General features: G+C 43.3%; 1 protein-coding gene across 8 annotated transcripts in view; it reads left to right on the top strand.

Moving 5' to 3' along the window:
- The window catches only part of DLGAP1 (DLG associated protein 1), a 554,365-nt gene that overhangs the window by 299,401 nt on the left and 228,779 nt on the right, over positions 1-26,185 (top strand). For 6 of the 8 annotated variants that reach the window (XM_061596062.1, XM_061596071.1, XM_061596069.1 and 3 more), the window contains one exon: positions 12,416-12,524. The exons of the other annotated variants lie outside the window; for them this stretch is intronic. The gene's annotated coding sequence lies outside the window, so the exon portion shown is untranslated. The remainder of the gene's footprint in view (positions 1-12,415; positions 12,525-26,185) is intronic. 8 annotated transcript variants of the gene reach the window in all.

Consider the following 26,185-nt stretch of genomic DNA (forward strand, 5'->3'; position numbering starts at 1 on the left):
GAAACTGAGTGCAAGAGCACTCTCCCAACTTGTGAGATTCCCAGCAAGTGGCATTCAGGAACATCCTGCCTCCAAGAACTACATACTGCACGATCAGTCCTACTGCACTAGTGGGGAGGGAAAAGTCCTGGAAAAGTACAGAGTCAATGGAAGTGGAGGTGGGGGACTCTGCCTCAAGTCTGTGAGAGCAGCCTAGTCTCCCTAGCAATGGCACAAATTTGCACAAGGGCTGTTGCTGGAGGGGTTGGGGAAGAGGAGGTTATGTAAATGTAAATTTAATTTTTAGGTCGCCTATCTGGCCGAAGCCACTCTAGGCGACGTACATATTAAATTTCAATAAAATACAATAATTACAATAAAATACAATATAATCAGCAGTAACAAAAACAACAACATATGCAGTACACAACAACGGGCATTCAGTATGTAATTAGCCCATCCCGGCGGTCCCAAAGGCCTGTCCAAACAGCCACGTTTTTAAGGCTCGGCGGAAGGTATCCAGGGAAGGGGCATGCTGAAGATCGAACGGGAGGGAATTCCAGAGAGTGGGGGCCACCACCGAAAAAGCCCTCTCTCTAGTCCCCACCAACCTAGCTGCTTTTGTTGGTGGGATTGAGAGAAGGCCCTGCGTGGCTGATCTTGTCGGGTGGCATAATTGGTGATGCTGGAGGTGCTCCTTCAGATAAACTGGGCCGAAACCGTATAGGGATTTAAAGGTTAACACCAACACCTTGAATTGGGCCCAGAAAACTACTGGAAGCCAGTGTAGATTGAATAATACTGGCGTAATATGATCACGGCGACGACTGTTTGTAAGTAAACGAGCCGCCGCATTCTGTACCAGTTTAAGTTTCCGGACCGTTTTCAAGGGTAACCCCACGTAGAGCGCATTGCAGTAGTCTAATCGAGAGGTGACCAGGGCATGTATTACCAGTGGGAGCTGATGAACAGGGAGGTAGGGTTGCAGCCTACGTATGAGGTGTAATTGGTACCAGGCTGCCCGGCTCACTGCTGAAATCTGAGCCTCCATGGACAGCCTGGAATCAAGAACAACCCCAAGGCTGCGGACCTGGTCCTTCAGGGGTAATTGTACCCCATTAAGCCTCAGGTCAACAGGACCCAACCTTCCTCTGTCTCCCACAAGCAGCACCTTGGTCTTGTCAGGATTTAGCTTCAGCCTGTTCCTTCCCATCCATCCACTCACGGATTCCAGGCACTTGGACATGGTCTCCACAGCCAACTCTGGTGAGGACTTAAACGAGAGATAGAGCTGAGTGTCATCTGCATATTGGTGACACCGCAGCCCAAATCTCCTGATGATGGATCCCAGCGGCTTCATATAGATGTTGAATAGCATGGGAGAGAGGATAGAACCCTGTGGCACTCCACAAGTGAGAGGCCAAGGGTCTGAAACCTCATCTCCCAATGCTACCTGTTGATGCCTGTCAGAGAGAAAGGAATGGAACCACCATAGAACAGTGCCTCCTATTCCCAGTCCTTCCAGGCGATCCAACAGGATACCGTGGTCAACGGTATCAAAAGCCGCTGAAAGGTCCAGGAGGACAAGAAAGGTGAATTCTCCCCTATCTAATGCCCTCCTCATATCATCCACCAGAGCGACCAAGGCTGTTTCAGTTCCATGTCCAGTCCTGAAACCCGATTGGTATGGATCCAGATAATCCGTTTCATCCAAGTGTGCTGACAATTGGTCAGCCACCACTCGCTCAATGATCTTGCCCAAAAATGGCAAATTCGAAACTGGGCGAAAGTTGTTCAAAACTTGGGGATCCAAGGAGGACTTCTTTAAGATAGGCTTTATAATTGCCTCCTTGAGGGCCAGTGGCATTACACCCTCCGCTAAGGATGCGTTTACCACCGCCCTAATCCCTTCGCCCAGTTTCTCCCTGCAATTCACAAGGAGCCATGATGGGCAAGGATCAATCAGACAAGTGGTAGGCTTCACAGATGAAAGCACCTTGTCCACTTCCTCAGAAGGGAGAGGCTGAAACCGATCCCACTGGACCGGATTGCAAGTGGTCAACTCTGGTTCATTCACTGCATCCACAGCGTATGGAATCGAGCTCCTTAGGTGTTCGATTTTATCATCAAAGTGCTTTGCCAATTTGTCACAGGAGGTCTTAGAATGCTCCAAGGGTTCCTGAGCAACTGGACCGACCAGGCTTCGGACCGCTTGGAACAACCTCCTGGGACAGCACTCTGCGGATGCAATAGAGGCAGCAAAGAACTCCTTCTTTGTCGCCTTTACTGCCACCTGGTAGGCAGCTACTGCTGCTCTGACCTGTGTCCGAGCACCTTCGGAGCGAGATTTCCGCCACCGGCGTTCTAGTCGACTCACCTCCCGCCTCAGATTACGCAACCGGGGTGTATACCACGGTGCTATCTGAGTTCTGTTCAGGGGGAGAGGACGTTTCGGGGCAACCCGGTCCAATGCCCTGGTGATCCCCTCATTCCACTCCATCACCAGGGTTTCAACCGAGCGACCTTCAGCAGGTTCCAATTCCCCAAGTGCAGTCAGGAATCCATCTGGATCCATCAAGCGCCTGGGACGGACCATTCTAATAGGTCCTTTACCCCTGCGAAGGGCGTGTGGCATCGAGAAATCTATATTCACCAGAAAGTGATCTGACATGACACAGGGGTAGAAGAAATAGCCCCCAACTTCAGAACACTTCCCTCCTCTCTCAGGACAAATACAAGGTCGAGAGCATGACCGGCTACGTGGGTGGGCTCAGTATTACTAAGGTGCAGTTCCCAGGAAGCCATGGTTTCCAGGAAATCCCGAGGGGCTCCAGTAAGAGTGGCCTCAGCATGTACGTTGAAGTCCCTGAGAATTAACAGCTCTGGGGACAACGCTCGCACATCCGAGACCACCTCAAGCACCTCGGCCAGGGAGTCTGCTGTGTTGCGGGGCGGGCGGTACACAAGCAGGATCCCTAAACTGCCCTTCGGGCCCAACCTCCAGTACAGTACATATGAGGCAAATGGAGAAAAATCTATTGTTCTGCCCCTCTTTCTCACATGATGACACCGTGTAGCTGTTGACATAAACCACCAATGCTGAAGTTGGCTGCAGAATAAGATAATTAGTGTGCCATCTTTGTGTGTGTGTGTATATATATATATATCTTCTCCCTCAAATAATTATGTAAAGAGACAAATTAAGGACTTCAACCTTTTGCAGTAGAACCCCCCTGGCTTACAGAAGCAAAATAAAATTCTAGTGACGTTACCAGGCAAGCCTTATTCAGTCATCTATATTTGGCTTCTCTTCTGAATTCCATTCGTTGCCATGGCAAAGTAAGCTCCACTGGGTTTTTTTCTTGATTCTCTGGCTAAGAAGCTTTTCTTCGTGTTCTTTGTGAAACACAATGGATGTACAGTATACAAATTTAGCTTTAAAGGGCAAAAACACAGGAGGGGGACAGTGGAATACATTTAACTACAGAGGTATGTTCCAAATACAGCCTTTTAAAATGCGCCAATGAAAACATTCAGGAAAATGATGTGGTACAACCCATATGGGATTCTATCAGTTTAGAATGTTGGTGTGGGATGAGGTGTGTATGATTTTCCATGTCAAAAAAATACTGCACATGGACAACTTGCACATCAAAGAAAAGGGGTGCTATCCTTACCCCTGATATTTCAAATGTCCATGTCCAGAGAGATTTTGCGATGGAGAAGTATTCAAATATACAATCTCCACCTAAATTCTGAAGAGTATTACTAGTAGTATTCTTAGTTCTTAGTAATACTAGGAGAGTATTACTACTACTATTACCAGTACACTGAACCATATGCTTTTCTCACTCTTCTGTCACTCTTTTTTTGTCCACTTTGCACATGAAAGTGAGAACATACATGTTTTCTCGCATGGGCTTATGAGGCAGTTCTGGCCAAACAGAAGTCCTCTGTAATTTGTGCCTGTATCACATACATGTTTTAAAATACATGTTTTGAACACAACATTTAGGAGCTTTCTAACATGTACAATATGGGCACATGTCAAAAACACAATGTGTGAAGAAGCTCTTAGTGAGGTCTAGATGGATGACAAAGGAATTGACTGACAGTGCTGAATTAATTACCGTGGAAGTCCTCTGCTGCCCCTAGCAAGGCTTGTAGAGAACAACATCCCATTTTCCTTTATTGTAGAATAGCCAGTCTCTTACTTCTTGGTAAATAGCATGCCTTGATTCAGTAATGAGTCTTTCTGGAAGGGTGGAGCTAACATTTGCCATTCACGTAGAATGCAAAAGTAGACAGATTTGTGTGTGTGTGTATTTGATTTCCAAGTTATCATAAGATCATAGCCAGCTTTCCTTACAAGGTAGGGTTTCTACATTTCCAAATGGGACTTCACAGAAATGAATGGGAAAACAGTGATTTTGTCATAGCCAACAAAAAACTTCTATAACCTTGTCACATAACCCAGGTATCTATGTATAATTGAATATATGAATTGTAGGCATCTGAAATGTGTAAGCTGAATAGGAACAGTTATTTTTGAATTCAGAAACTTTTACCAACTTATAATTAATGCCTTCCTTAAATAGTGTCATCACTTACACTTTATGCACCCTACAGTGCTCACAGTCATACTATGTAAAAGGGAATGTTGTCTTATTTAAGCCTTATTTAAGCATGGTAAGGCTGAGAAGCAACTTGAAAAATCCCTCCTAAGTAAAAGTGGATCTTTGATGGGCAGATGACCAGGTCACATGGGTAGAGTTTGGAAAACGATCACAGGTTAATAATAAACACACACAGAAATCTCCCTATTCTAAAAATATCCCATTCTCCAAATATCACAAGTCATGTTACAAATTAAATAGTATGTTTTTTAAAAAATATATTCTTAGATGGGACACATAGTTGCTCTCTGTGGGGCAGTGATAGGTGATAGGGTAAAAATCTAAAAGTAAAACTTGTAACATTTGAGAAGGCTTACCATGTTATTAAAGTATTGTGGCCCTGGGAAGTTATTATTCAGTGTTACAGATCAGTGAAATAGTGGCACTGTGTTTTAAAACATCTAATCATCCACCAAACATAGTTTAGGTATGTGTGTTTTACTAGGGCTTAGTTTGTGTCATGTAAAAGTATCCAGGAATCAAAAAGCTCATACAGCTAATGTGATGATAGTAACAGGAATGGGGAAACTTTTTCCAGCACAAGGGCCACATTCCCTTCTGGCCAACTTTCTTGGGGGCCAGAGGCAAAAGAGGGCAGAGCACTGAATGTAAATTTTATCTTTCTGCAGAAGGCTAGTTTCTTCACACTGAAATATCTCCCTATCCTCCATTCAAGCAAGCATAAGTGTTGTCCAAATTCAAGGACACAGGCAGAAACATTCGAGAGGGTTCAGAGCAGGACTGGTGAGAGTGCTTAGGAGGGCGTGTGGTTTAGGGAGAGTCCCAAGGGTCAGATAGAGAGGCCTGAGGTTCACCATCCTTGATGATAATAATTTTAATAAGATTTGAAGCAACTGGTAGGTATTCATCTTCTATTGTTGTTTTGACTTAACAAATGACAGTAGCCAAAACAGACATAACATGCAGAAACATGCATCTTATCCCAGGGAGTTTTTTAAAAGTAGCTCCAAGAGGCTGCAGTTTTGAATGGCATTAGTTTCTCCAAGCACTGACTTGCTCAAAATCATCCTACCAACTTTGAAGAACAATTCTGAGTAGATACATAGCCAGAGAGGAAAGGATAGAGTAGGCCCTCCTCAGCCATTCCTCTGCTCAATAACTCCCATTATTTATTTATTTATTAAATTTATACCCCACCTTATGGCCAAAAGGCCCTCAAGGCGGCTTACAAAAGAAAACGAACATAACAATACATCAACAGAACATACCACCTCAATAAAATAGTACCATTCTCAAAATTAAATAATTCTCAAAATTAGATAACAAATAACATTTTTAAAGCAAATTATCCCTAACTGCTGCTGCCTGGAGCTGATGGGAGTTGGAATCCAGCAATATCTGAAGGGACACAGGTTCCCCATCCCTGTTCTAGGGGCTGCTTTGGTTTCTTAAAAAAAAAATCTGAGTAAAGATGTATGTAACTGTCACATCTAGTTGGGACCTCATATGACAACCGCTGCTGCTGCTTTCTCTATCATGCTGTGCCATTCTGATGCCTTCCCACAGTGCCTCTGGCATATCATGTGGTACCCATTTGGGCTATCATTTTAATTTCCCCCAGTGCCTCGAAGTAATGCTACATTAGGGGCATTGTAGCAAATTAAAATGATGGCTAACAGAAAGAGATGAGAACCTTGGGCACCTTCATATTCAAAGTTTTTCCTGGCATTCTTCTTCTTAGTCATTCTTTCAGGTTCTTCTCTCTTCCTTGAATCTTAACTTTTCCACTATTGTCTCCTTCACACTAAAATGTCTGATTCCCTCACCCCCCAACAGAGCCCTCTGGGTGCCAGGCTGTGCCTTCATATACTGTAGGAAGAGCACAAAAGGAAGGAAGGACTGATTAGAAGAGCATTTGACATCAGGAGAGGACCTGATCAAGGAAGAGCCTGACCTTGCAGTGCAGGAAGGCTTGCTGCAGGCCCTCATTTCTAAAGGGAATGTGTGTGCTCAAAGGGCAGGTTGAACGATCCATGAGCAGTAAAAATATTTATCATAAAATCATGAGCTTTATGATTGAATCATGGATACTGGCAAGGATAAAAGTCCTAACAGGTTTGTGATTCAGCTTATTTTCCCAGTGAGCAGATGGTAACTGTAGGTTTTTAATAACAAATTTTGTACTGTGAATCTTTAGTGAACCAATTCTGTTCCTATATGAACAAACTACCATATCAAGTTATTGTCTCCTGTTAGTGAAGATGGAGTAAAATACATTTCAATTTTAAGAGCATGGTCCCATGCTTAGCTAATGATGGAGAGGTAAATGGGAATAGTGTTGGAAATAAACCAATATCTGAAGTTATTTCATATTAATTCCAAATGACAAGTTGAGCCAGGAGATTTCTTCAGAGTAATTCTCTTCTTGTCTTCCATGAGCAATAACCTGTGATCCATTCTGATGGTTTTGTTCAGGGAAAAGGAAGCACCACAATCTGTTTCAGATGCACTTTAAAAGTAACTGTTTGGAGGAGGGGGAAATAAGACAGTTGGAACTGCAGTTTTCATCTTTCTTGATATTTAGCTAAGTTATTTTTATTTTATTTTCAGCAAACTCTAATGTATATTTTTGTGCCTGTATTGTGCAGCAAATGTGTGCCAAGTAGGTGATGTAATAGGGAGGTATATTAAAAAAAATGAAGTCCAGGTATTCTTTCTTTAAAAGCCGCATCAAGAATTGGACGGTTGCTGCTAACTTGCTTATAACTAAGCTATTGCATGTAACTAACTGATGTGCATAATTTTATGATGCTGTTGTGTTGTTGTTATGTGCCTTCAAGTCGATTACGACTTATGGCGACCCTATGAATCAGCGACCTTCTATTGCATCTGTCATGAACCACCCTGTTCAGATATTGTAAGTTCAGGTCTGTGGCTTCTGTTATGTGGCTTCCTCTTTTTCTACTCCCTTCTGTTTTCCCCAGCCTTATTTTCTTTTCTAGTGAATCATATCTTCTCATGATGTGTCCAAAGTATGATAACCTCAGTTTCATCATTTTAGCTTCTAGTGATAGTTCTGGTTTAATTTGTTCTAATGCCCAATGATGCTAGAAGATGGCATATCACTTATTATCCAACTCTTCTATCTTCTGCATAAACATATTCATATATTTGTAAGTTTCATGTGTGCTGAAGCCTCCAAACAGGGCATGCTCCAGGTTTGAGGGGACACATGAAAAAATTTCCTCTGGTGCCCCTCCTATATTAATAGGCCATTCTGATGCCTCCCCACAATGCCTCTGACATAAGTGGGGGGACATGGAGGGCCAGTTGGGCCACCATTTTAATTTTCCACAATGCCTCTAAGCAATGCTATGTTGGTGGCATTGTGGCAAATTAAAATGATGGCTTGCAGAGGACCCATGGTGGGCATCAGTGTACCCAGAATCTGTCCAAGGATACTTGTCATTCATTCATTCATTCATTCATTTTTGACCTGCCCTTCATCAAGCAAGTGGGATACATCAAATATAAAATCAAGCTAAAAATAAAACAATTCCAATGAAAGCATTAAAATAATATAAAATCTATCAATGGCCCAATGAATTAGGAACTCACATCATTCAAAACCTGGCTAAAGAGGTAAGTGCTTAGGTGAGGCTGGAAACTAACCAATGTTGGTGCCAGTTGGATTTCAACAGGGGCAGCTGCTGAGAAGATTCTTTCATGAGCTATAGAGGTACAAACCACACTCAAAGATGGACTAACAAGTAGGGCATTCTCAGCAGATATTTATGCCTCAGAAGGATGGATGATGCAGGGGCTTCCTCAGGGAGTTGATGCCAGATATTTATGCCAAGTCTGCCTACAAAAGCTTCTTGCTTCTTCAAGCCTTTCTTCCATTTTAAGTTCTTTTTAATCAGTTATCAGTATTTCTTAGCTCTTTCTGTCTTAATTCCATGCCTACGTGAATCCTTGAGGTTCTGTCCTTTCCTTGAGGCTCTGCCCTCTTTCTTTCACCCATCTTGTACACAACCCTCTGTGTGTCGTACCTCCTGGACCTTATTTTCTATCCTCTTCCTTGGTCTTGGTCTCCATGCTCACCTAGCAGTCCTCCCTTCATCTTGACATTTGAATATATTATGTCCAATCTATATGCCTTGTTGAGTTTTCTCTCTCTGCCAAACTGATCTCTTGCATTCCTCACACAAATGTCATTCTGATAGCATTCTATAGCTAGTGCCTAACCTTAACCAGGCAGCATGGAGAATATTTGTGAAATTAAATACTGAGAACTAAAATACAGTGAGTTTGTGCTTCTTTGTTATGTCTCTTGTTCCAGGCCCTCGGGCATTATATCCTCTCATATTTTCAGGTTAGAGATTTCCACATAGGTGGAGACTGCCTTAATTGTCAGGAGACTTCCTATGCGTTTGGATGTGTTATTTCCTTGTCACTGAACCTAAAGAGGTAACCTCTCATTAAAGTAGGTAGAAGTATGTGACAAACAGAATTTTGAATCTTCGGGACTATAATCATTACTTTCAAATTTTGTCAGCCAATTGCAGTAAGCTTCAAAGATGAAAGATTTCACACGTATGCAAAACATTATGCTGATCCAAATCAAGTGCTTTACATTAGAGTCCACTTTGTGCTATTGACAGAAGGAAATATGTTCTTCTTTGACATTGAAGAAGCTAATAATGTGATTCAATATTTTTCAAGGAAGGTTAATGACCGCTACATAATTCTCATTTGGAAAGGAAAGGAAACTTTTGTCAGACTCTCAGCACATTTTGAATCACTAAGATTTCTTTATTAAAACAGAAACTGCATTTCCCCCCATATGTAGAACAAATGCAACATGGCAGCCAAGAGCACCCAAAATACCTTAAAATGACCTTCAGAAGTGAAGGCTGTTTTGGCTTTTTCTGCAACAGCAGACAGGTCACCTTCACAGACGTACAGCTTTTGAGATGAAATCTACTTTGATACAGGCGTATGGTGTGACTCAACGGAGAAATTGATTTATTACTTTAACTCTGTTACCTGATAATTCTTATAGCAACCAAATTTAATCAAATCCAGACCTTTTTGTGTATTTTTAGGGTTTTTTTAACCAAATCCCCACTTAGTTTTACTCAAGGCTTTGCTTTCTTCAGGAAGATTTCCTGTTATTCTCAGGCTCAGTTTTTGTGAACAAGGATTTTAATCCAACTATAGAAATGCTGATTTCTTTAAAATACAATAAACATGTATTTTGACAGCTTAATTTAATTAAGAGGCTACATATATCAAAATATATCACTCTTCTATGTCACAATGTAAATACTATATACCTTAAAAATATTTATTGAATTTATATCCCACCCTACACCAGAAAGAGCCTAGGACAGCAAAGACATCAACACAATATTTCAACAACTGTGAACTGTGAATAGTTTATTGTTCATAGCCATTGGCCGCCACAATATATAAAGTATATAAAAAAGTAAATATAACACCAAATCAGCATACATATAATAACAAAAGCAGTGAAATAGTGATATTTTAGCCTGTAACAAATTTGCATTAACTGTCAGGATTAGTATGATTGGTTTAGGAATTTTGCCCTGATTTTAGCTGCTGCCAAGGCAAATTTTGCTACTTGGGTGGTTAAGTAAATATCACTGCCAGCCAAGAGTATACAGATTCGCTCAAGGACAGTCCAGTTTGACAAGGATAATAGAATGGGATGAAGAAATCTAAGCCTTGGCGAATTGTGCAGCGGGCAGCTTAATAGATAGTGGACAATGTCCTCAACCTGTCTCGCCTGGCAGATACATAATCTTTGTTGTATTAGGGTATTTGCATATCTCCCTTCTATGAGGGCGGAGGGCATAGTCTGGAATCGTAGCGCTGTAAACGATTTTCTCAACATTCTGGAGGTCAAGAAAATAAAATAATATTCCAGGCCAAAGGTTGTTTTAAACAAAGGGTACCATCGAGAAAAGGCTGAGTGAGTAACTGCATAGAGCTCCCATCTTCTGGAGTAGAGCTGGATTCTGTCCCTAAGGAGACGCTTCACTTGGTGAGAGGGATTGATTGGAAGAGTGTCTATACTTATCCCATAGGTGGCAAGAATTAACTTGGTCCGGTTGAACCAAGAAAAAGGGGATGAGTTTTGCATTTGTTCAAGTAGACCTTTTTTGGGGAGTCTCGACTCTTTCATGCAGGCCAATTTAAACCAATACCAGGCGAGGGCGGAGTGGACCAAAGTCTGCAACGAGAGGAGTTTGGTTTCTGTCCTCATTAGGGCGACTGGCATGCCTCGTGGGGCTGCCAGAATAGATCTTAGACAAGAGTTCTGACTTATCTCTAAAGAGGACATATTTGCATACCCCCAAATCTCAGCCCTGTGGAGAAGCTGGGGAACTATTTTCCTCCTAAAAGCTTCTAGAACTGGAGAGACTAAGCATCCGCCTTTGATATTATAAAAGCGGAGAAGCGAGTGAATTGAAGGTGAGGTCTTCAATTTAACTACTTCAAAGTGTGGATTCCATGTGAGTTTAGCGTTTAATCTCAGCCTTAGGTATCTGGTATATTTCAACAACAAAAACAAAGCATTTTAAAAAATAGTTACAGAAAAAAACATTTAAAAAACAGTTACAGATAAAGAAAATGATTTCCATGCATGGATCATGTCACTGGGTGCAGTGGTTCAGTTAGGGCCAAAGTGCAGGACCCCCAAATGACCATATAGAGAGTGGCAGATGATGGGGCACTGGAAACAGACCCCGGGCCAGCTGACTGGGCATAAACATATTAATTTACTGTTTGTACTTTAAAGGTATACTTCCTTTTCTAAGGAAAAATGTTTAGCATCAAGGAAACAGAAGCAAACCTCACTTTATTCTTGTAATCATGCTATGATCATGCTGATTAAAGGAGTTTAAAATGCAAAACTGCATTTTTTAAAATCAGTGTTAGAAAACTCTGTTTTTTGCTCTAAAATATCAGGAATGCAGAAGCAGTTGTAAAATTGGGAGGGAGAGAAAAGGAGAAGAAAAATTATAATAGTGTGCTTCACAGCTAAAGTAATACACACGGCCACCTAAAACCTTCGATAAAGTCTTTAAGTCCAGGGTCTAAAATTATATAGCTGCACCACTGATTGGGCAGTTTGACCATATTACACCTATGCTTTCTCAGCTCCAATCCATTTTCATGCTCAACTTAAAAAGCTGGTTTCAGCCTTTAAAGCTCTGAAGTGCTTGGGACAAGACTATCTGAAAGACTCCCTTTTTCCTTATGTTCCCAACCAATCCTTAAAATTTGTTTAGAGGCCTGCTTTGCATGCCCCTGCCATATGAAGTGAGGTGGACAACTACCAGAGAGAGGGCCTTTAAAGCAGTGGCACCAGGATTATGGAACAGCCTTTTCAAGGAAGCTTTCCTACTGTCATGTTGGTTAGATTGAACAGTTTTGTGATTACCTCATTTGAAACTCAAATCATTTTAATTAGTTGTAGGAGAGAAACAAGCATGTACTTAACTCTCCTGTTGAAATAGTCAAACTCAAAAGTGTTCAATCATGACTTCTGTCCTGTTGATAATTTCTTGGGAGTAATCACCCCTGAAACCAACAGGACTTACTTCTGAGTAGACATCATAGGGTGTTACTCTACATTTGTCTGAGTGGTGTCCTTGATTCCGATTCATAAACCCATTATTATCACTAAATCTATAGAACTGGTCTTTTTTTTTTTTTACCAAGCTGAATAACACTTTCTGATGACTGTGTTTTTCCCAATATTTTAGATTCATCTTGTACTGGAGAACATTCTTCACTTTAGAAAATATAAAGATGATTTAATAAACTGCAACAGAAGTCAATGTATTGACCTCTACAGATTGCTACAAATGGCAGGTTTGTGCTGTTTCGATGTTAAAAATTTCTTGCATTCCAGCCTTTTGTAGGTCGTTCATTAAGCTGTATGATTTAAAATGAAGAACATTTGGCTAATTAGGAGGCAGCTGTTTGCCTAAGTAAATGACTCATAGTGGGATATTTATGGTACATAAACTATTTTTCAAGCCTGTAGAAACTTTAAAAGAAAAATGAAGAGGGGAGCAGATGTTTGGTTACAGTAATCACAAGTATGGTACCGGAAAGTGAATGCTGAGTCTGACTTATTTTGAATACCTTATCTTTCTAAACATAATAAAAAACAAGAAAATCCCAGTAATTAAAATGGTATATTTTGGATGTATTTCACTTCCTTCATAATTGTGTATTTTATGTCACTTGTCATTTCATAATTTCAAGTAATGATTTTTTTATTATCCATTACATTGTTAATGTTTGGAAATATTGTGGTTTTGCCTACTTAGTGGAGGACTACATTTCTCATGCAAGTGCTTCTCATTCCCCCTACCTGGTTTTTGAAACTTGCTTAAAAATATGTATTAAAAATGAGAAATGTTAAATATATATATGTTTGCCCTGATCCAACTGGATGAGTATATGAAAACATCCCCTGTTGGTTTGGGAATCTTACATGGAAACGAATGCTACCCATGTTGGGTGAATTGAGAACCTCACTGGTTTTCTATCCCAAATGCAGCCCTGATCAAGGAGGGCAGCACTGACATCTCTGACTATGTCAGTTCCTTGTTATGGGTTACAGGTAATTCAATCTATCCATGTGTCCATTGTGGATGAAGTGGAGGAATGATTTCATTAGCATTCATGGGAGTCAACTGACTCTCTATTAGTCCAAATAATGGATTTTATCATGAAATCTCCTAGGTGTTCCTTAACTATACCCATTGATTGCTCATAGTGAGATGGCTAAGATATTAAGTGGTGAGCTGGAATATTCGTGATTCAAATTGGAACAGTGATATGAACTCATCAGAAGGCTGTTTCATATGTTACCCAGACATTGTGGGACTTACTGTGACCTGGCTTTTCTCCATGCTGTTCGGGTAATTTTTGAAGGGGAAGAAGCATGTGATGGAGAATGTGTGTGTGAATTACATAGTTGCTTGCCATGTTATAAGAATAAGCAGTATAATGGCTGCTGCTAAGCACTCACTTTCCAATGATTCTGTGTAAATGCTAGTTAATAAAATAATGTAGCAGTAAGTGGAAAAGAGGGCAGAACAAAAAGTATTGCATTTTCCCCCTGGATTTTTGAACAGTGAGCTTTATGCACTTGGAACAGTGAGCGAATAGAACCAAGAGCAAAGATATAAGTTTAATTACTTTTGTTGTCTTTTTCTGACTCACTTCTGCAAACCATATGTTGTAAATAGTGCTTGCTAATTTAAGACCTGTAGGACTATTGAAGTGCTATCTTCAGCAAAGTCGTACTCTAGACTACTAGACTACAGAGCGGGTTTGTTTAATTTTGCCGTATTCCTATCAAAGGATCATGCTTTTAACTTTTTTAGAAATTGTGAACAATTCTATTAATATGTAAGCTTTCAAAATGTAGAAGCATGCAGAAGCTTTTCCATACCATTTCCTTTTTCCTTTTCATTTGAAGGATTCCACTTATTCAAGTAAACAAAACTAAATATCATGATGGGTAGGAGGTGTCAGCTCTACACTGCGTCAGCAGTGCCGGTGGGGGGCTGGAAATTCCTGGGTGGTTGGCAGGGAAGCAAAGTCCTTAGCCGGCAGTCTGGTCATAAATCTGCCAGGTCTAGGAGGAGGGGAGCTGATAAAGGCCAGGCTTGTCCGAAGCGTACTTGCCGAGTCAGGAGTCCAGAAGTGAGGTCAGTAGAGGTCCGGGATCAAGTGCCAAGGGGTCAGTCCGAAAGAGGGTGCCAGGAAACTAGGAACACACAAGCCACGCCTGACGTTGCAGTCAGCAACAAGCTGCAGCCAAGGTGTGCCTTATAAAGAGCAAGGTTGACAGCAGGTGTGAGTCCTCAGCGTTTGGGCCTTAAGGAGACAGGCCTGCCTCTCTTCTGCCTGACCTTCTGCTGTCTACGTTCTGCAGGTGAGGGGGGAGTATCCTGTTCACTGTCTGTGTCTGGCTGCAGGGACTCTGCTGTAGCTGGGGTGCTCTGCAGCTGAGGGGGAGAAGGAGCTGGATTCTCAGGAGGCTCCTCCATGTCTCCTTCTGAGTCTGCTGCTCCTGGGTCTGCTGCTGTTACTCCCGAGTCGTCCTCATCTGAGGAGTCCTCTGACGGGGCCATGACACCATCCCCCGCCCCACTAGTCTCCACCAGGAGGGGGCGGTGAATGGGTTGACTAGGAACCCGGTGGAGCTTGGCAAAGGACACGTCCATAAAATTGCTGGTGGATCCCGAGTCCAGCATGGCGGGTACTTGTAGGGTCCCCCTTCCGGGGACTGTCAGTGCGATCAACACGGTCAGATGCTTGGGCGGTGAGGAACTGAGGTGGCAGGCCCCTTGAACCACGAGGTTGCCCCGGCTCAGGGGCCTGTGAAGGCCAGGGCATGGACGTTTCCTGAGGCAGGGGCTGTGGGTCGTTTCGCGGAACACTGGGCTGCAAAATGTCCCGGGGCCCCGCAATACAGGCAGAGGCCCTGTTGCCGGCGTCAGCCGCTTTTCGTCCGCAGAGAGATGTGGCCGAGCCCCTCCCAGCTGCATCGGTTCTGCCGGGGGTGTAGGGTCCTTGCCGACGGGCTGCGAGGGCCCAGCCACTGGGGCTGATGCTCTGTAGCCTGGCCGGGGTCGGTTGGCAGCACGCCTGCTTTCCAGCCTCCCGTCAATCTGGAGACACAGGCGTATGAGGGCGTGCAGGGTTCCAGGGCGCTCCACCCTAGCTAGCTCATCCAGAAGCTCATCCGACAACCCCTCCTGAAATTGGTCCATGAGAGCTGCTTCGTTCCAGCCCAGGTTTTGTTGTAATAAACGAAAGTCTGTTACATATTCTCCCAAGGGGCGTTGGCCTTGCCGCAGCCGGCGTATGCGGCGGTTGGCTGTAGCTGATTGGACTGGGTCCTCGAACATAGCCTTCAGTTCTCTGGTGAAGGCGGCTAAGTCGTTGAGCACGGGGCTCCACTCGAGGAGTAGGGGCGTGGCCCATCTAGCTGCGGCCCCGGTGCACAGGTTAATCAAGAATCCCACCGGGGTCTTATCATCTGGGAAGGCCTCTGGTCGCAACTCCATGAAGAGCTGGGCCTGGGCCAAGAAGGCTGGGAGCTGGTCGGAAGCCCCAGTAAATTTCTCTGGGAGAGTCACAGGGCACTTGGCTCTCCCTGTAGGGAGAGGGGGTGGGGCTGCTGCTAGCTGGGTTTGCAAGCCTTGGACGGCCAACAACAGCTGGTCTACTTGTGAGCGCAGGAGCAAGTTTTCCTGCTGGAGTTGCTCCATGGTCAGCACTTCCCCCACTCCCTCGTTTGCCTGCTTTGTTTTGGCTGACTGCAAACTGTCAGCTCTACACTGCGTCAGCAGTGCCGGTGGGGGGCTGGAAATTCCTGGGTGGTTGGCAGGGAAGCAAAGTCCTTAGCCGGCAGTCTGGTCATAAATCTGCCAGGTCTAGGAGGAGGGGAGCTGATAAGGGCCAGGCTTGTCCAAAGCGTACTTGCCGAGTCAGGAGTCCAGAAGTGAGGTCAGTAGAGGTCCAGGATCAAGTGCCAAGGGGTCAGTCCGAAAGAGGGTGCTAGGAAACTAGGAACACACAAGCCACGCCTGACGTTGCAGTCAGCAACAAGCTGCAGCCAAGGTGTGCCTTATAAAGAGCAAGGTTGACAGCAGGTGTGAGTCCTCAGCATTTGGGCCTTAAGGAGACAGGCCTGCCTCTCTTCTGCCTGACCTTCTGCTGTCTACGTTCTGCAGGTGAGGGGGGAGTATACTGTTCACTGTCTGTGTCTGGCTGCAGGGACTCTGCTGTAGCTGGGGTGCTCTGCAGCTGAGGGGGAGAAGGAGCTGGATTCTCAGGAGGCTCCTCCATGTCTCCTTCTGAGTCTGCTGCTCCTGGGTCTGCTGCTGTTACTCCCGAGTCGTCCTCATCTGAGGAGTCCTCTGACGGGGCCATGACAGGAGGGTTAGACAAAGAATAATGTGACAAGTGGGGACAGGAGCTCCCCCCCCCAAAAAATATATAAAAGCCTGCTACCATCCTGCAATGAAATGTCATGGGACTTATCCAGCCATATACAACAGTGTAGAAGCTCCATCACTTTGTCATACTGAACTCCTAATATAGAGTTTCCCATAAGGTGCACATACACCAGAACATTCAGCATAGCTGAGGAGTGGACACACTTTGCTAATTGTCAAGAGACCAGTTCCTTGAGGCTGCCTCTCCCTGTATGCCTGAACTTTCCACTGTTGCCAGAGCAAAGATGGGCTAGTGGCAGTATCAATTAACTTCCATTTCAGGCCATTCTTGGCCAAGGGGAGGGAAGCATGCTATATCCAGATGTCTCCTGTCCCTGTCTCCTGTCACCTAGAGGTAAGCAAGAAAGATCAGGCAGTCCTGTGCTTCCTGCCCATTTGTTCACATTTAAGTGGCACTCTGTGCTAAGAATGGTCACAGACAAGGAGCTAGGCACCTCTAGATCACTGTGTAGTGACTTGACCATAACATAACATAATCCATAACATAAGTAAACAGTTCTAGTACAAAGGTTTCAAGACCATAACATGCAGAAGTGGTACCACATCATAATGCTGCTAGGATCCATAATATACCCAACTGGAATATACCCAAGCTAGGTAACAAGTTGTGAAATCTTTCTTTCCAACCTGATTAGTTAGCTGCTGTCATTGGGGACGAGCTCAAAAGTAATGGTCTTCCTCCTGTCTTGTTTATAAGTATTGGTGTTAGGCTTGTGAACACTTGTATTCATGTTAGGGAGGTTGCAAGTATTTGACCAGAAGAAGTAACAAAAGTGAGCCCCCTATTTGAATGCTTGTGAGCAGGATGGAGGTGAGCAGGGCTGTGCTCACCTCAGACCTTGCAAGCACTCTCCTGTCCCCAAAGGGAAGCAATTTAACTACAGCAGGTCAGGGGAAGGCAGTGGCAGAAGGCACTTCCCAATCCCGCCAGAGATAGGGCTACCAGTCCTGGCATCCCCAGTGGAAACTGACACCATTTGCATCATTTTTGCCAGGGAGAAAGCCCCATCATCAGAAGCTAGAAAGCATCTTCTGCCACCCCCTTCCAGTGCCCCAATCCAGGTAGGTTTATGGGCCCTTGGGAGTCAGAGGAAGGGGAGATGATAATTGCAGTGGAGATTTTTGAGCACCCTTGCATATTTGAACAACTTTAACACTCGCAAAAAGCTCAAGCTTTTTGGTCAAGCAGCAGGATGCTCACACATTCCTAGTTCATGTTTGTGTCTACCCGTCTAATCTTTTACGAGCCATGAATATATCCAGGATGTTCTCTCCTTTCACTGAGTCAATAGAAGAAAACCCTTGGAAGACTTCATCAGTTGTTTTGTTATGTGCCTTCAAGTCAATTTTGACTTATGGCGACCCTATGAATCAGTGACCTCCAAGAGCATCTGTCATGAACCACCCTGTTCAGATCTTGTAAGTTCAGGTCTGTGGCTTCCTTTATGGAATCAATCCATCTCTTGTTTGGCCTTCCTCTTCTTCTACTCCCTTCTGTTTTCCCCAGCATTATTATCTTTTCTAATGAATCATGTCTTCTCATGATGCGTCCAAAGTATGATAACCTCAGTTTCATCATTTTAGCTTCTAGTGATAGTTCTGGTTTAATTTGTATTGATGTGTATATTGCTGTGAATTATTCTAAATAAATTAACTTAATCAGCATAGCAATATTTATGGGTGTGTGTGTCTTTTTAATAGATACAATGTCATTACCCTGGAATTCAACAGCAACCAGTCGTAGCCAAGTCAGAGGCTACAGAATCACCAGATAAAGAACTAGACTGGTTCCTGGCTCTGACCTGTGCTGGTGATTGGGATACCCCTAGACCCAAGACTGGCAGGCAGGAGTCCCCTGAATGAGATCCTACAGCCCCAGAGCCTGTAGAACCACAACTGGAATCCTCAGAGGCACCTTCCCTTGAGCCTGAAGAACCATGTCCCAAACACCTCAGCAGTCCAACAGCTTAGGAAATGCACCAGCCAGAGGCCATGGAACATGAGAGAAGTGCCCATCTTTGAGACAGATGGTTGGCCCATTAAGGACTCTAGTTCTCAAAATGGGGACAGACCCTAGGAGAGGTGGACTGGGGCCACAGATTCAAAAGACTTCACTTCCAATCATTATCAGAGTAAGGCTATGGGCACAGTAGGCCCTTGAAAAGCAGCTAGAGTAGGTTTTCTGGCTGTGTTTTGAAATGACTCTTCCCTCTGCTGGCCACACCTCTCTTTCTCACTGCTGACTTCAGACCTTCCAGGACCAAAGCGTTGGGCCAATCACTGTCTCTCCCTGAACCTGCGGCAAAACATTTCCAGTGGCCACACCTGGAAGACAAACAGGTTAATTTACCAATCAGTTGTGAAATCTTCCTGAAGCTGAATTTGAAAAACAACACTCAAGCTGATCCAACCAGGTGTTAGAGTAAAAAAGGGGTGGAGTTTGATTAGTGCAGTGTGCCCCCATTTTCAGAAAAGAGAGGTGGAGATGCACTGGAACTGGCACAACAGTAAATGTGTCTCTACCCTAAGTTGGTCACTCGGAGCTGTCTGTGGTGCTGTGACATCAGAACTGTTTTGCTGTAGGTTCTTTGCAGCCACAGTTGGGAAATGAAGAGGTGAGACAAGGTAAGTGTAAGTAAAACAAGGGCCATGTTTATTTAGATAAAGCCAATTAAGTGACTGATTATGCATAATGATCTGCAGAGTTAAAGTGTGGATCAGAACTCTTAACCAATTGGGCACGGACATCCTTCCATGGGAAAGAGTGTGGTCCAAGCCCAGTCGCCTTCCCCCAGCTCCAACCCCACAGGGTGGTTAGGGAGGCCTTCCTGCTCCACCCCCTCCCAGGGCCTCACAACTCTGTAGGTGTTACAAGTTAGCCCCTAAGGTGAACCTTATCCTGCCAACAGGCCTCACCAACCCAGAAGGCAAGCCTCAGATCCCACCTTTCACCTTAAAGGGCGCCTAATGGTGCCCACCAAACCCTACCCCCTGTGAAATTCCTGCACATATCCACCAACGTGACCAAATTAATCTATTTACAGTGTTAACTACTTGGCAAGGACAACCAAACAGCCAATCAAATTAAACAAATCAGCCAAATCAGGAAAGCCAATCACACAAATTGAAAGAACAGTACAGGGGAGGCAAAAAACCAACGAGCTAAAAATTTGTACCTGGCCCCAAATGGCAACCAGGAAAACTGTTCTGAGGGAGGGCGCTGCTCAAGGCTGGAGAGAGGATGAGAGGGGGCAGAGCAGGGCTTAAATAGCCACCCTGCCCTGCCCCCATGTGACACAGTGTGTGGCCACTTTAGGAGAAGAGGGTGAAGCCACACCAAGACTTCCCTGACATGGCTGCAAAGGCCTGCTGCTGATAGAGCCCTCCGAGTCTGTCTGTCGGCAAGGTGGGAATTCTGTAATATGAGCCAGAATGAGGAACTGTTTTTAACTCAAGGGTTACATTCCCTCATGGAGAACTTTTCAGGGGCCACAAGTGTACAAATTAGGCCAGTGCATATATGTCCCTGGTGGTCCAGAGGCAAAAGTGGGTAGGGTGATGGATGCTATGATAGGCTATATACCTCTCATACAAAAGCCAAAGGCTTCTACACACATGCGCGTGCATACATACACATGCACACACACACTTTCCATCCAGTTAAGCAAGAGGTATTATCAAAGTTCAAGGACACATTCCAGCCAGGCTAAAGCACTTGAGGAGAGTATAAACCAGGGCCAGTGAGAGGGCCTGGCTGAGCAAGAGGGTGTGTGACTTGGATAGAGTCCTGGAGCCTTAGGTTCCTCAGCCCTGGTATAAGCATAATTATATTTTTTAGGTACATGGAGGTTAAAACATATCTTTATATAGTTATCTCAAACTGATTACCTGTTTTTCACTAGAACATACAAATGTGCACACTGAGCAAAACAGAATGCTTTATGAGAAAGATCTCAAATCAATCTAAATTATTAATGAAAATATATTGCATTTTGAACTGAAGCACCTCCAAGTATGAGCCTGAAAATGTAAGTGTTTTGTCCTTAAGTAACCGTTTGTTTAAACTAAAATTCATCTTCTGATTCATTCTGTACTGTCTTCTGTGGGAGGCATGATGATCACTGTTCACGCATGCAATTGACGTTATAGCAGCTATTTCTGTGGAAACAGAATTTGTGCTTGGCCCAGCAAAATCAGAAAGGAAGGAGATAAACATTGCTGTAGGTTTCAAAAGAAAATGTTTGGAAAAATGAAACAACTATTGACCCTTCACAGATTATGTAAAATATGTTTACTGCATTTTGTCATGTTAATTCTGAAGCTCTGCAAAACCCAGGTAATTAAATATAGGGTGATCTTGTTAGCATTTGATTGAAACAGTCGGAAGGTAGTTAAGTGATAGCAATAGTTTTTCATAGTTAACTAAAATACTCTAAAATATGTTGTGTATATATTAAATGCATTAATGAAATAGAGAGATCTCTTTCATTTTTCAGGGCTTCAGTATTTGGACAAATAATGAGAGAGAGAACTTGAAAGCGAGAGAGAATGCATATAAATGTATTGCTAAAAATGGAACCTTAAGAATATGCAGTGCATGTTACTCTTCCAATTCCGATTAAGAAACTGGAGAAAATCAAATGTTTGTGTATTTGAACATGATGAATGTTGTGATTCTGAGGTGCAACCGGAGTGTGAATAGCTTATAAAGGCAACTCTACTTTCTGATGATGCTGTGGAACTTAATCCAGTCTACAGTTCATGGAATTTTCAGTGAACCAATAAGGCCAGTATATGTATGTCCCTGGTGGTCCATGCAGAGAAATCATGGATAGACAGCATGAATTGTCTGGAAATCCAGGTACATGAATTGGCATAACACCAAGTCTCTCCAGGCATGTGTGTTCTATAATTTTGAACATCAGTTTGATTTTTAACATTTCAGAGATGAATTCTTCTCTAATTTTTACATAAATGCTCTATTTCCAACCAAATTATGTAATCTTATTGAACTTGAATAGCAGCAAGAGAATTTTGCCAAAGGTTTGCACATTCTTTCACCACTTTAGACTACTTTATGGTCAACGCTTTCTTGCCAGAGTGGATTTGTACACTGTGAAAATAACTCTATGCTGTAATTCAGAGCAGTTTCTGGCTATATAAGAAGCACTGACAAGTATGGAGAGAAAACTCTCTTTTTCCCTTTGTACACATTTTGGGTGTTTCTTCCTTGTTTTTACTCTGCATATATTCTAATTTTTCCTCCCTTTTCTTCAGTGAAATCATAGAATATTAGAGTTAGAAAAGGCCTGTAAGGCCATAGAGTCCAACACCCTTCTCATGAGGAATCCAAGTTAAAGCATACCTGACAGGTGGCTGTCCAGCTGCCTCTTGAATGCCTCCAGTGTTGGAGAGCCCACCACCTCCCTAAGTCACTGGTTCCATTGTTGTAATGCTCTACAGGATTTTTTTTCCTGATGTTCAGCAGAAATCTGGCTTCCTATAAACTGAGCAAATGAAAATACATTCAAACTTAAGAGAAATAGACAATCAATACAAATGAATAGACCAGATAAATATCACAAGTGTTTAAAGTTCTGCTCTTGTTGGTTTAATCACAGCTATGAAACATAAGGTAATAAATCAATCAATCTGATTTTAGTAAGGCCATAGGAGATGGAAATTCCAGAGCTGTTATTATCCACCAAAACCACTTCTCTGCATGCTTTTCATTCATCATTTCCATGTCTGTGAGCTAAACCAAACAGATGTAAGTTTAATCCAAAATATCAGACCTTTACAGCCTCATATTAAAATCAGTCAGCTCTGCATGTATAGGTGATTTCTCTTTGTTTTCCTCTGCAAGTATATTGTCATAAAACTACCCAGGGCTTTCCCCCCACCCCATCATATGAACATGTGAAACTACCTTATACTGAGTCCTGCTGATTGCTCTTACTAGCCAAGTATAGGTAGCAGCTGTCAAAGTCTCAGGCAGAAGTCTCTCCCAGCCTTGCTTCACATCCTTCTCTACAGAGAAGTCTGAAAGTATTGATTAAATCAGGCATTAGAGGGCAATATAGTCACACAAGTGAAGGCTGCGTTCTGAACATTCTCCCACTGTGGCACATGTCATGTTAGCTAGTACATTGATGTAGCACACCCACAGTCCAAAGGGTAATGGCTGTTCTAATTGCAGTAGTTTTTAATAAACTTGGCACAGCCACAAACAACTGAGAAGTCTCCTTTGTTAATATCCTGGCAGGACTGTTCAAAGAAGCTTTGCAGGCTTGTGTGTGTGTGTGTGGTAATATTTGGTGCTCTGTAGAATGTATCCTAAATTTAGAATTCATTATTTCATGCTTGAAGTATATTCTGAATAACGGTTTGAGAAATGGTAATAGTTTATAAATGAAATACACAGAGACAAATCTATTCTGACCTCAGCCATCCTCATTAGAGGAAACAACTAAAGCGTCTTCTTTTAGTCTATCTACATGTGGGCCTGGGCAGAGCAACATTTGGAACATCCTAGAGTGAAAGCCCACAAATCACAAATTGGTGCTAAGTGCCCCTCCCCTTTAGGGCAATTTTTGTGTCTTGATGGCCATGCCTTGTGGGACAGGACTATGACTACTACTGCTACTTTATTGTTTCATGGTAATTCTCCATAGTTATGCTACTCGAAGGAGGGCATTCGAGGGAGGGCCTCAGGTAATGATTTAAAGGTCAAGGTAGAGATTCTGGGAGAGATGTTATGTAAGGATTTGGGGTCCTGAACTATGTAAGTCAGTACTTTCAATTGGGCCCAGAAACATAGTGGAAGCCAATGTAGGCCAGAATTGTTGTGATTGGATTGCATGATCTGGCTGTGGAATTCTGCACCAGCTGCAGTGTTCAGTCTTCAAAGGCAACTGCACGTATAGCAAATTGCAGTAATCTAACCATGAGGCTACCAGAGTATAGACTATCAAAGCCAGATTATCTGCATCCATTGGCCACCCTGGGCTTTTGGAGGAAAGTTCAGGATATAAATCTGATAAATAACAAAGAAATAAAGGACACACTGAGAAACTAACTGCAGCTGGATGCACTCTACACCACAAAAGTAACTTCTGCTTCCAGTGACTATAATGGATCCAGAAGCAAACTAAGAACCAGCTCTTGCAAAGATAGCATGATCCCATCCAGAACTAGTTGAACACTTATCCAGACAGCAGAATCATGCACAATCAATGCCTCTGTCTTATCTGGGTTGAATTTCAGTTTACTGGCCCTCATCCAACCCATGACTACAGGCAGGCACTGCTTCAGTATGTCCATCACTACACCTACCTGCAATGAAAAAAAGAACTAGAACTGTGTGTCATCAGCATATTGATATAACATGCATACAAACTCCATGTTACCCCACTAGGCAGTTTCATGTTGATATTAAATAACGTGGAGGATAAGACTGAATCCTGCAGAAGCCCATACTGAAGGGTTCCACAGGACTAAATGATACTTGTCCAGTGTCACCTTCTGGAATCATCTCTCTAAGAAGAACAGGGACCACTGCAAAACAGTACTATTGACCCCCATCTCTTGATAGCCACCCCAAAAGGATACAATGGCCAGTGTTATCAAAAGCCACGGAGAGATCAATAAAAATTATCAGGGTCACACTCCCCATCCTCTCTCCAGACAAAGATGATCACATTCAGGGCAATCAAGGCAGTTTCAGTGCCAAACCCCAGTTGAAATTGATCCAGAGAATCAGTGCTGTCTAAAACTGTCTGGTTCTGCTCGGCGACTACCCATCCAAGAACCTTGCCCAAGACGGGAATATTTGTGAGCAGTCTAAAGTTGTTTAGGTCTTCCCAGTCCAATGAAGATTTCTTTAGACATGGTCATGCCACCACCTCTTTTAACAAGGGGACCACCTCTCACTTAACAAGGCTGTAGTTTTCTTTGATCCATCCAATTGTTCCCTCCTTGCTAGATATTTTAAGCTATGAGGGCAAACACACATAAGACCAAGCATCTGACTAAGCACCTTGTACACATCCTTGAACTTTATCAGCTGAAACTCATCACACAATACGAGGTCAGGCAGCACTCTGAGCATCTCCCAGATTTATTACAAGTGTGGAGTACAAGTTGGATATATGTGACTTTATTCTCCAAATGCTTTGCAAACAAATTACAGCCAAATCAGCTGGAAAAATTTGCAAAGCTGTGTGGGAAACTTCAGTATTCATTAGGCTCCATGGAGGAAACATCTTAATAGACCCCTCCCCATCTCTGCAAAGGGGAAACATGGCTGTCAGGCTAAAACTCAGTAGGAGGTGATTTGACCATGGCAAGGGAACAGAACAGATGTAAAATTCCCCACTCTCAGATCACCTTCTTCCTGCCAATCTGAAAAAAAAGTCCAGAGAATACCTTGCCATATATGTTATGCTAGTGACATGCTGGAACAGTCCTGAGCCATTTCAGATCTGGCAACCTCTGAATAATTACTGATATCCCGTATGAACCTGCCCGTACACTACGTTCAACATCGAAGGCCCTCCTCCGAGTTCCGACTTATAGAGAGGCTCGGAGGATGGTTACCAGAACCAGGGCTTTCTCAGTGGTGGCCCCTGAATTGTGGAATAGTCTTCCCCTTGAGGTGCGCTTGGCGCCGACATTGCTATCTTTTTGGCACCAAGTTAAACCCTTTCTCTTTGCTCAGGCATTTTGGTTTAATATGTTCAATTTGGTTTTAGATTTGTGGATTTTTATATATATGTTTTTGTACTGATTTATGTGATTTTATTGTATATACTTTCTGTTGTACACCGCCCAGAGAGCTATGCTAGTGGGGCGGTATAAAAATTTAACAAATAAATAAATATCCCCCAGTACCAATAATTTCAGCACCATGCCTGAGTCCACCTCTGTCAGCTTAGGCAAGGAGACTTTGGGCCAACAGGGTGGGTGGTACACCAGCAAACTCCTTAATCTGCCCCTCTTATCCAACACAAAATACAAGCACTCTCTAGGTAGGAACTCAATTGGGTAGGAAGCCCAGACAAAGAGTTTGGATTCCTATAGAATAATATAGCAACACCCCCGTCCTTCTCCAACCCTCAAGTCTGCTCTGATGCTGAACTGGTTTCTTAACCTAGCATTTAAAAGTAGCATCCATAGACTCAAGGGCTGGCTGATAAAGCAAACACCATACCACTGGCGAGGTACAGAACATGGCACAGCCCTTAATTATCGGCACTGTTTTCCCCTAACTTAGCAAGCTGCCCCATACATCCCCCTATCCTAGCAGCACTGGTGGAGGTGAGCTTGCTGCCCAAGGCAGCATTTCTTTCAAGTCCCTGACCCAGGAAACTGATATAAGCTGATATAATCAGGACACAGGAAGCTGTGAGCTGGAAACTGCTGAGTCAGACAATCCCACTCCTTTCTTTTTCAGCAGCATTGTGGAAAACTGTCTCTAAGCATTTT

The sequence above is a fragment of the Rhineura floridana genome, chromosome 1 (genome assembly GCF_030035675.1).
Source record: "Rhineura floridana isolate rRhiFlo1 chromosome 1, rRhiFlo1.hap2, whole genome shotgun sequence".
Taxonomy (NCBI): Eukaryota; Metazoa; Chordata; class Lepidosauria; order Squamata; family Rhineuridae; genus Rhineura; species Rhineura floridana.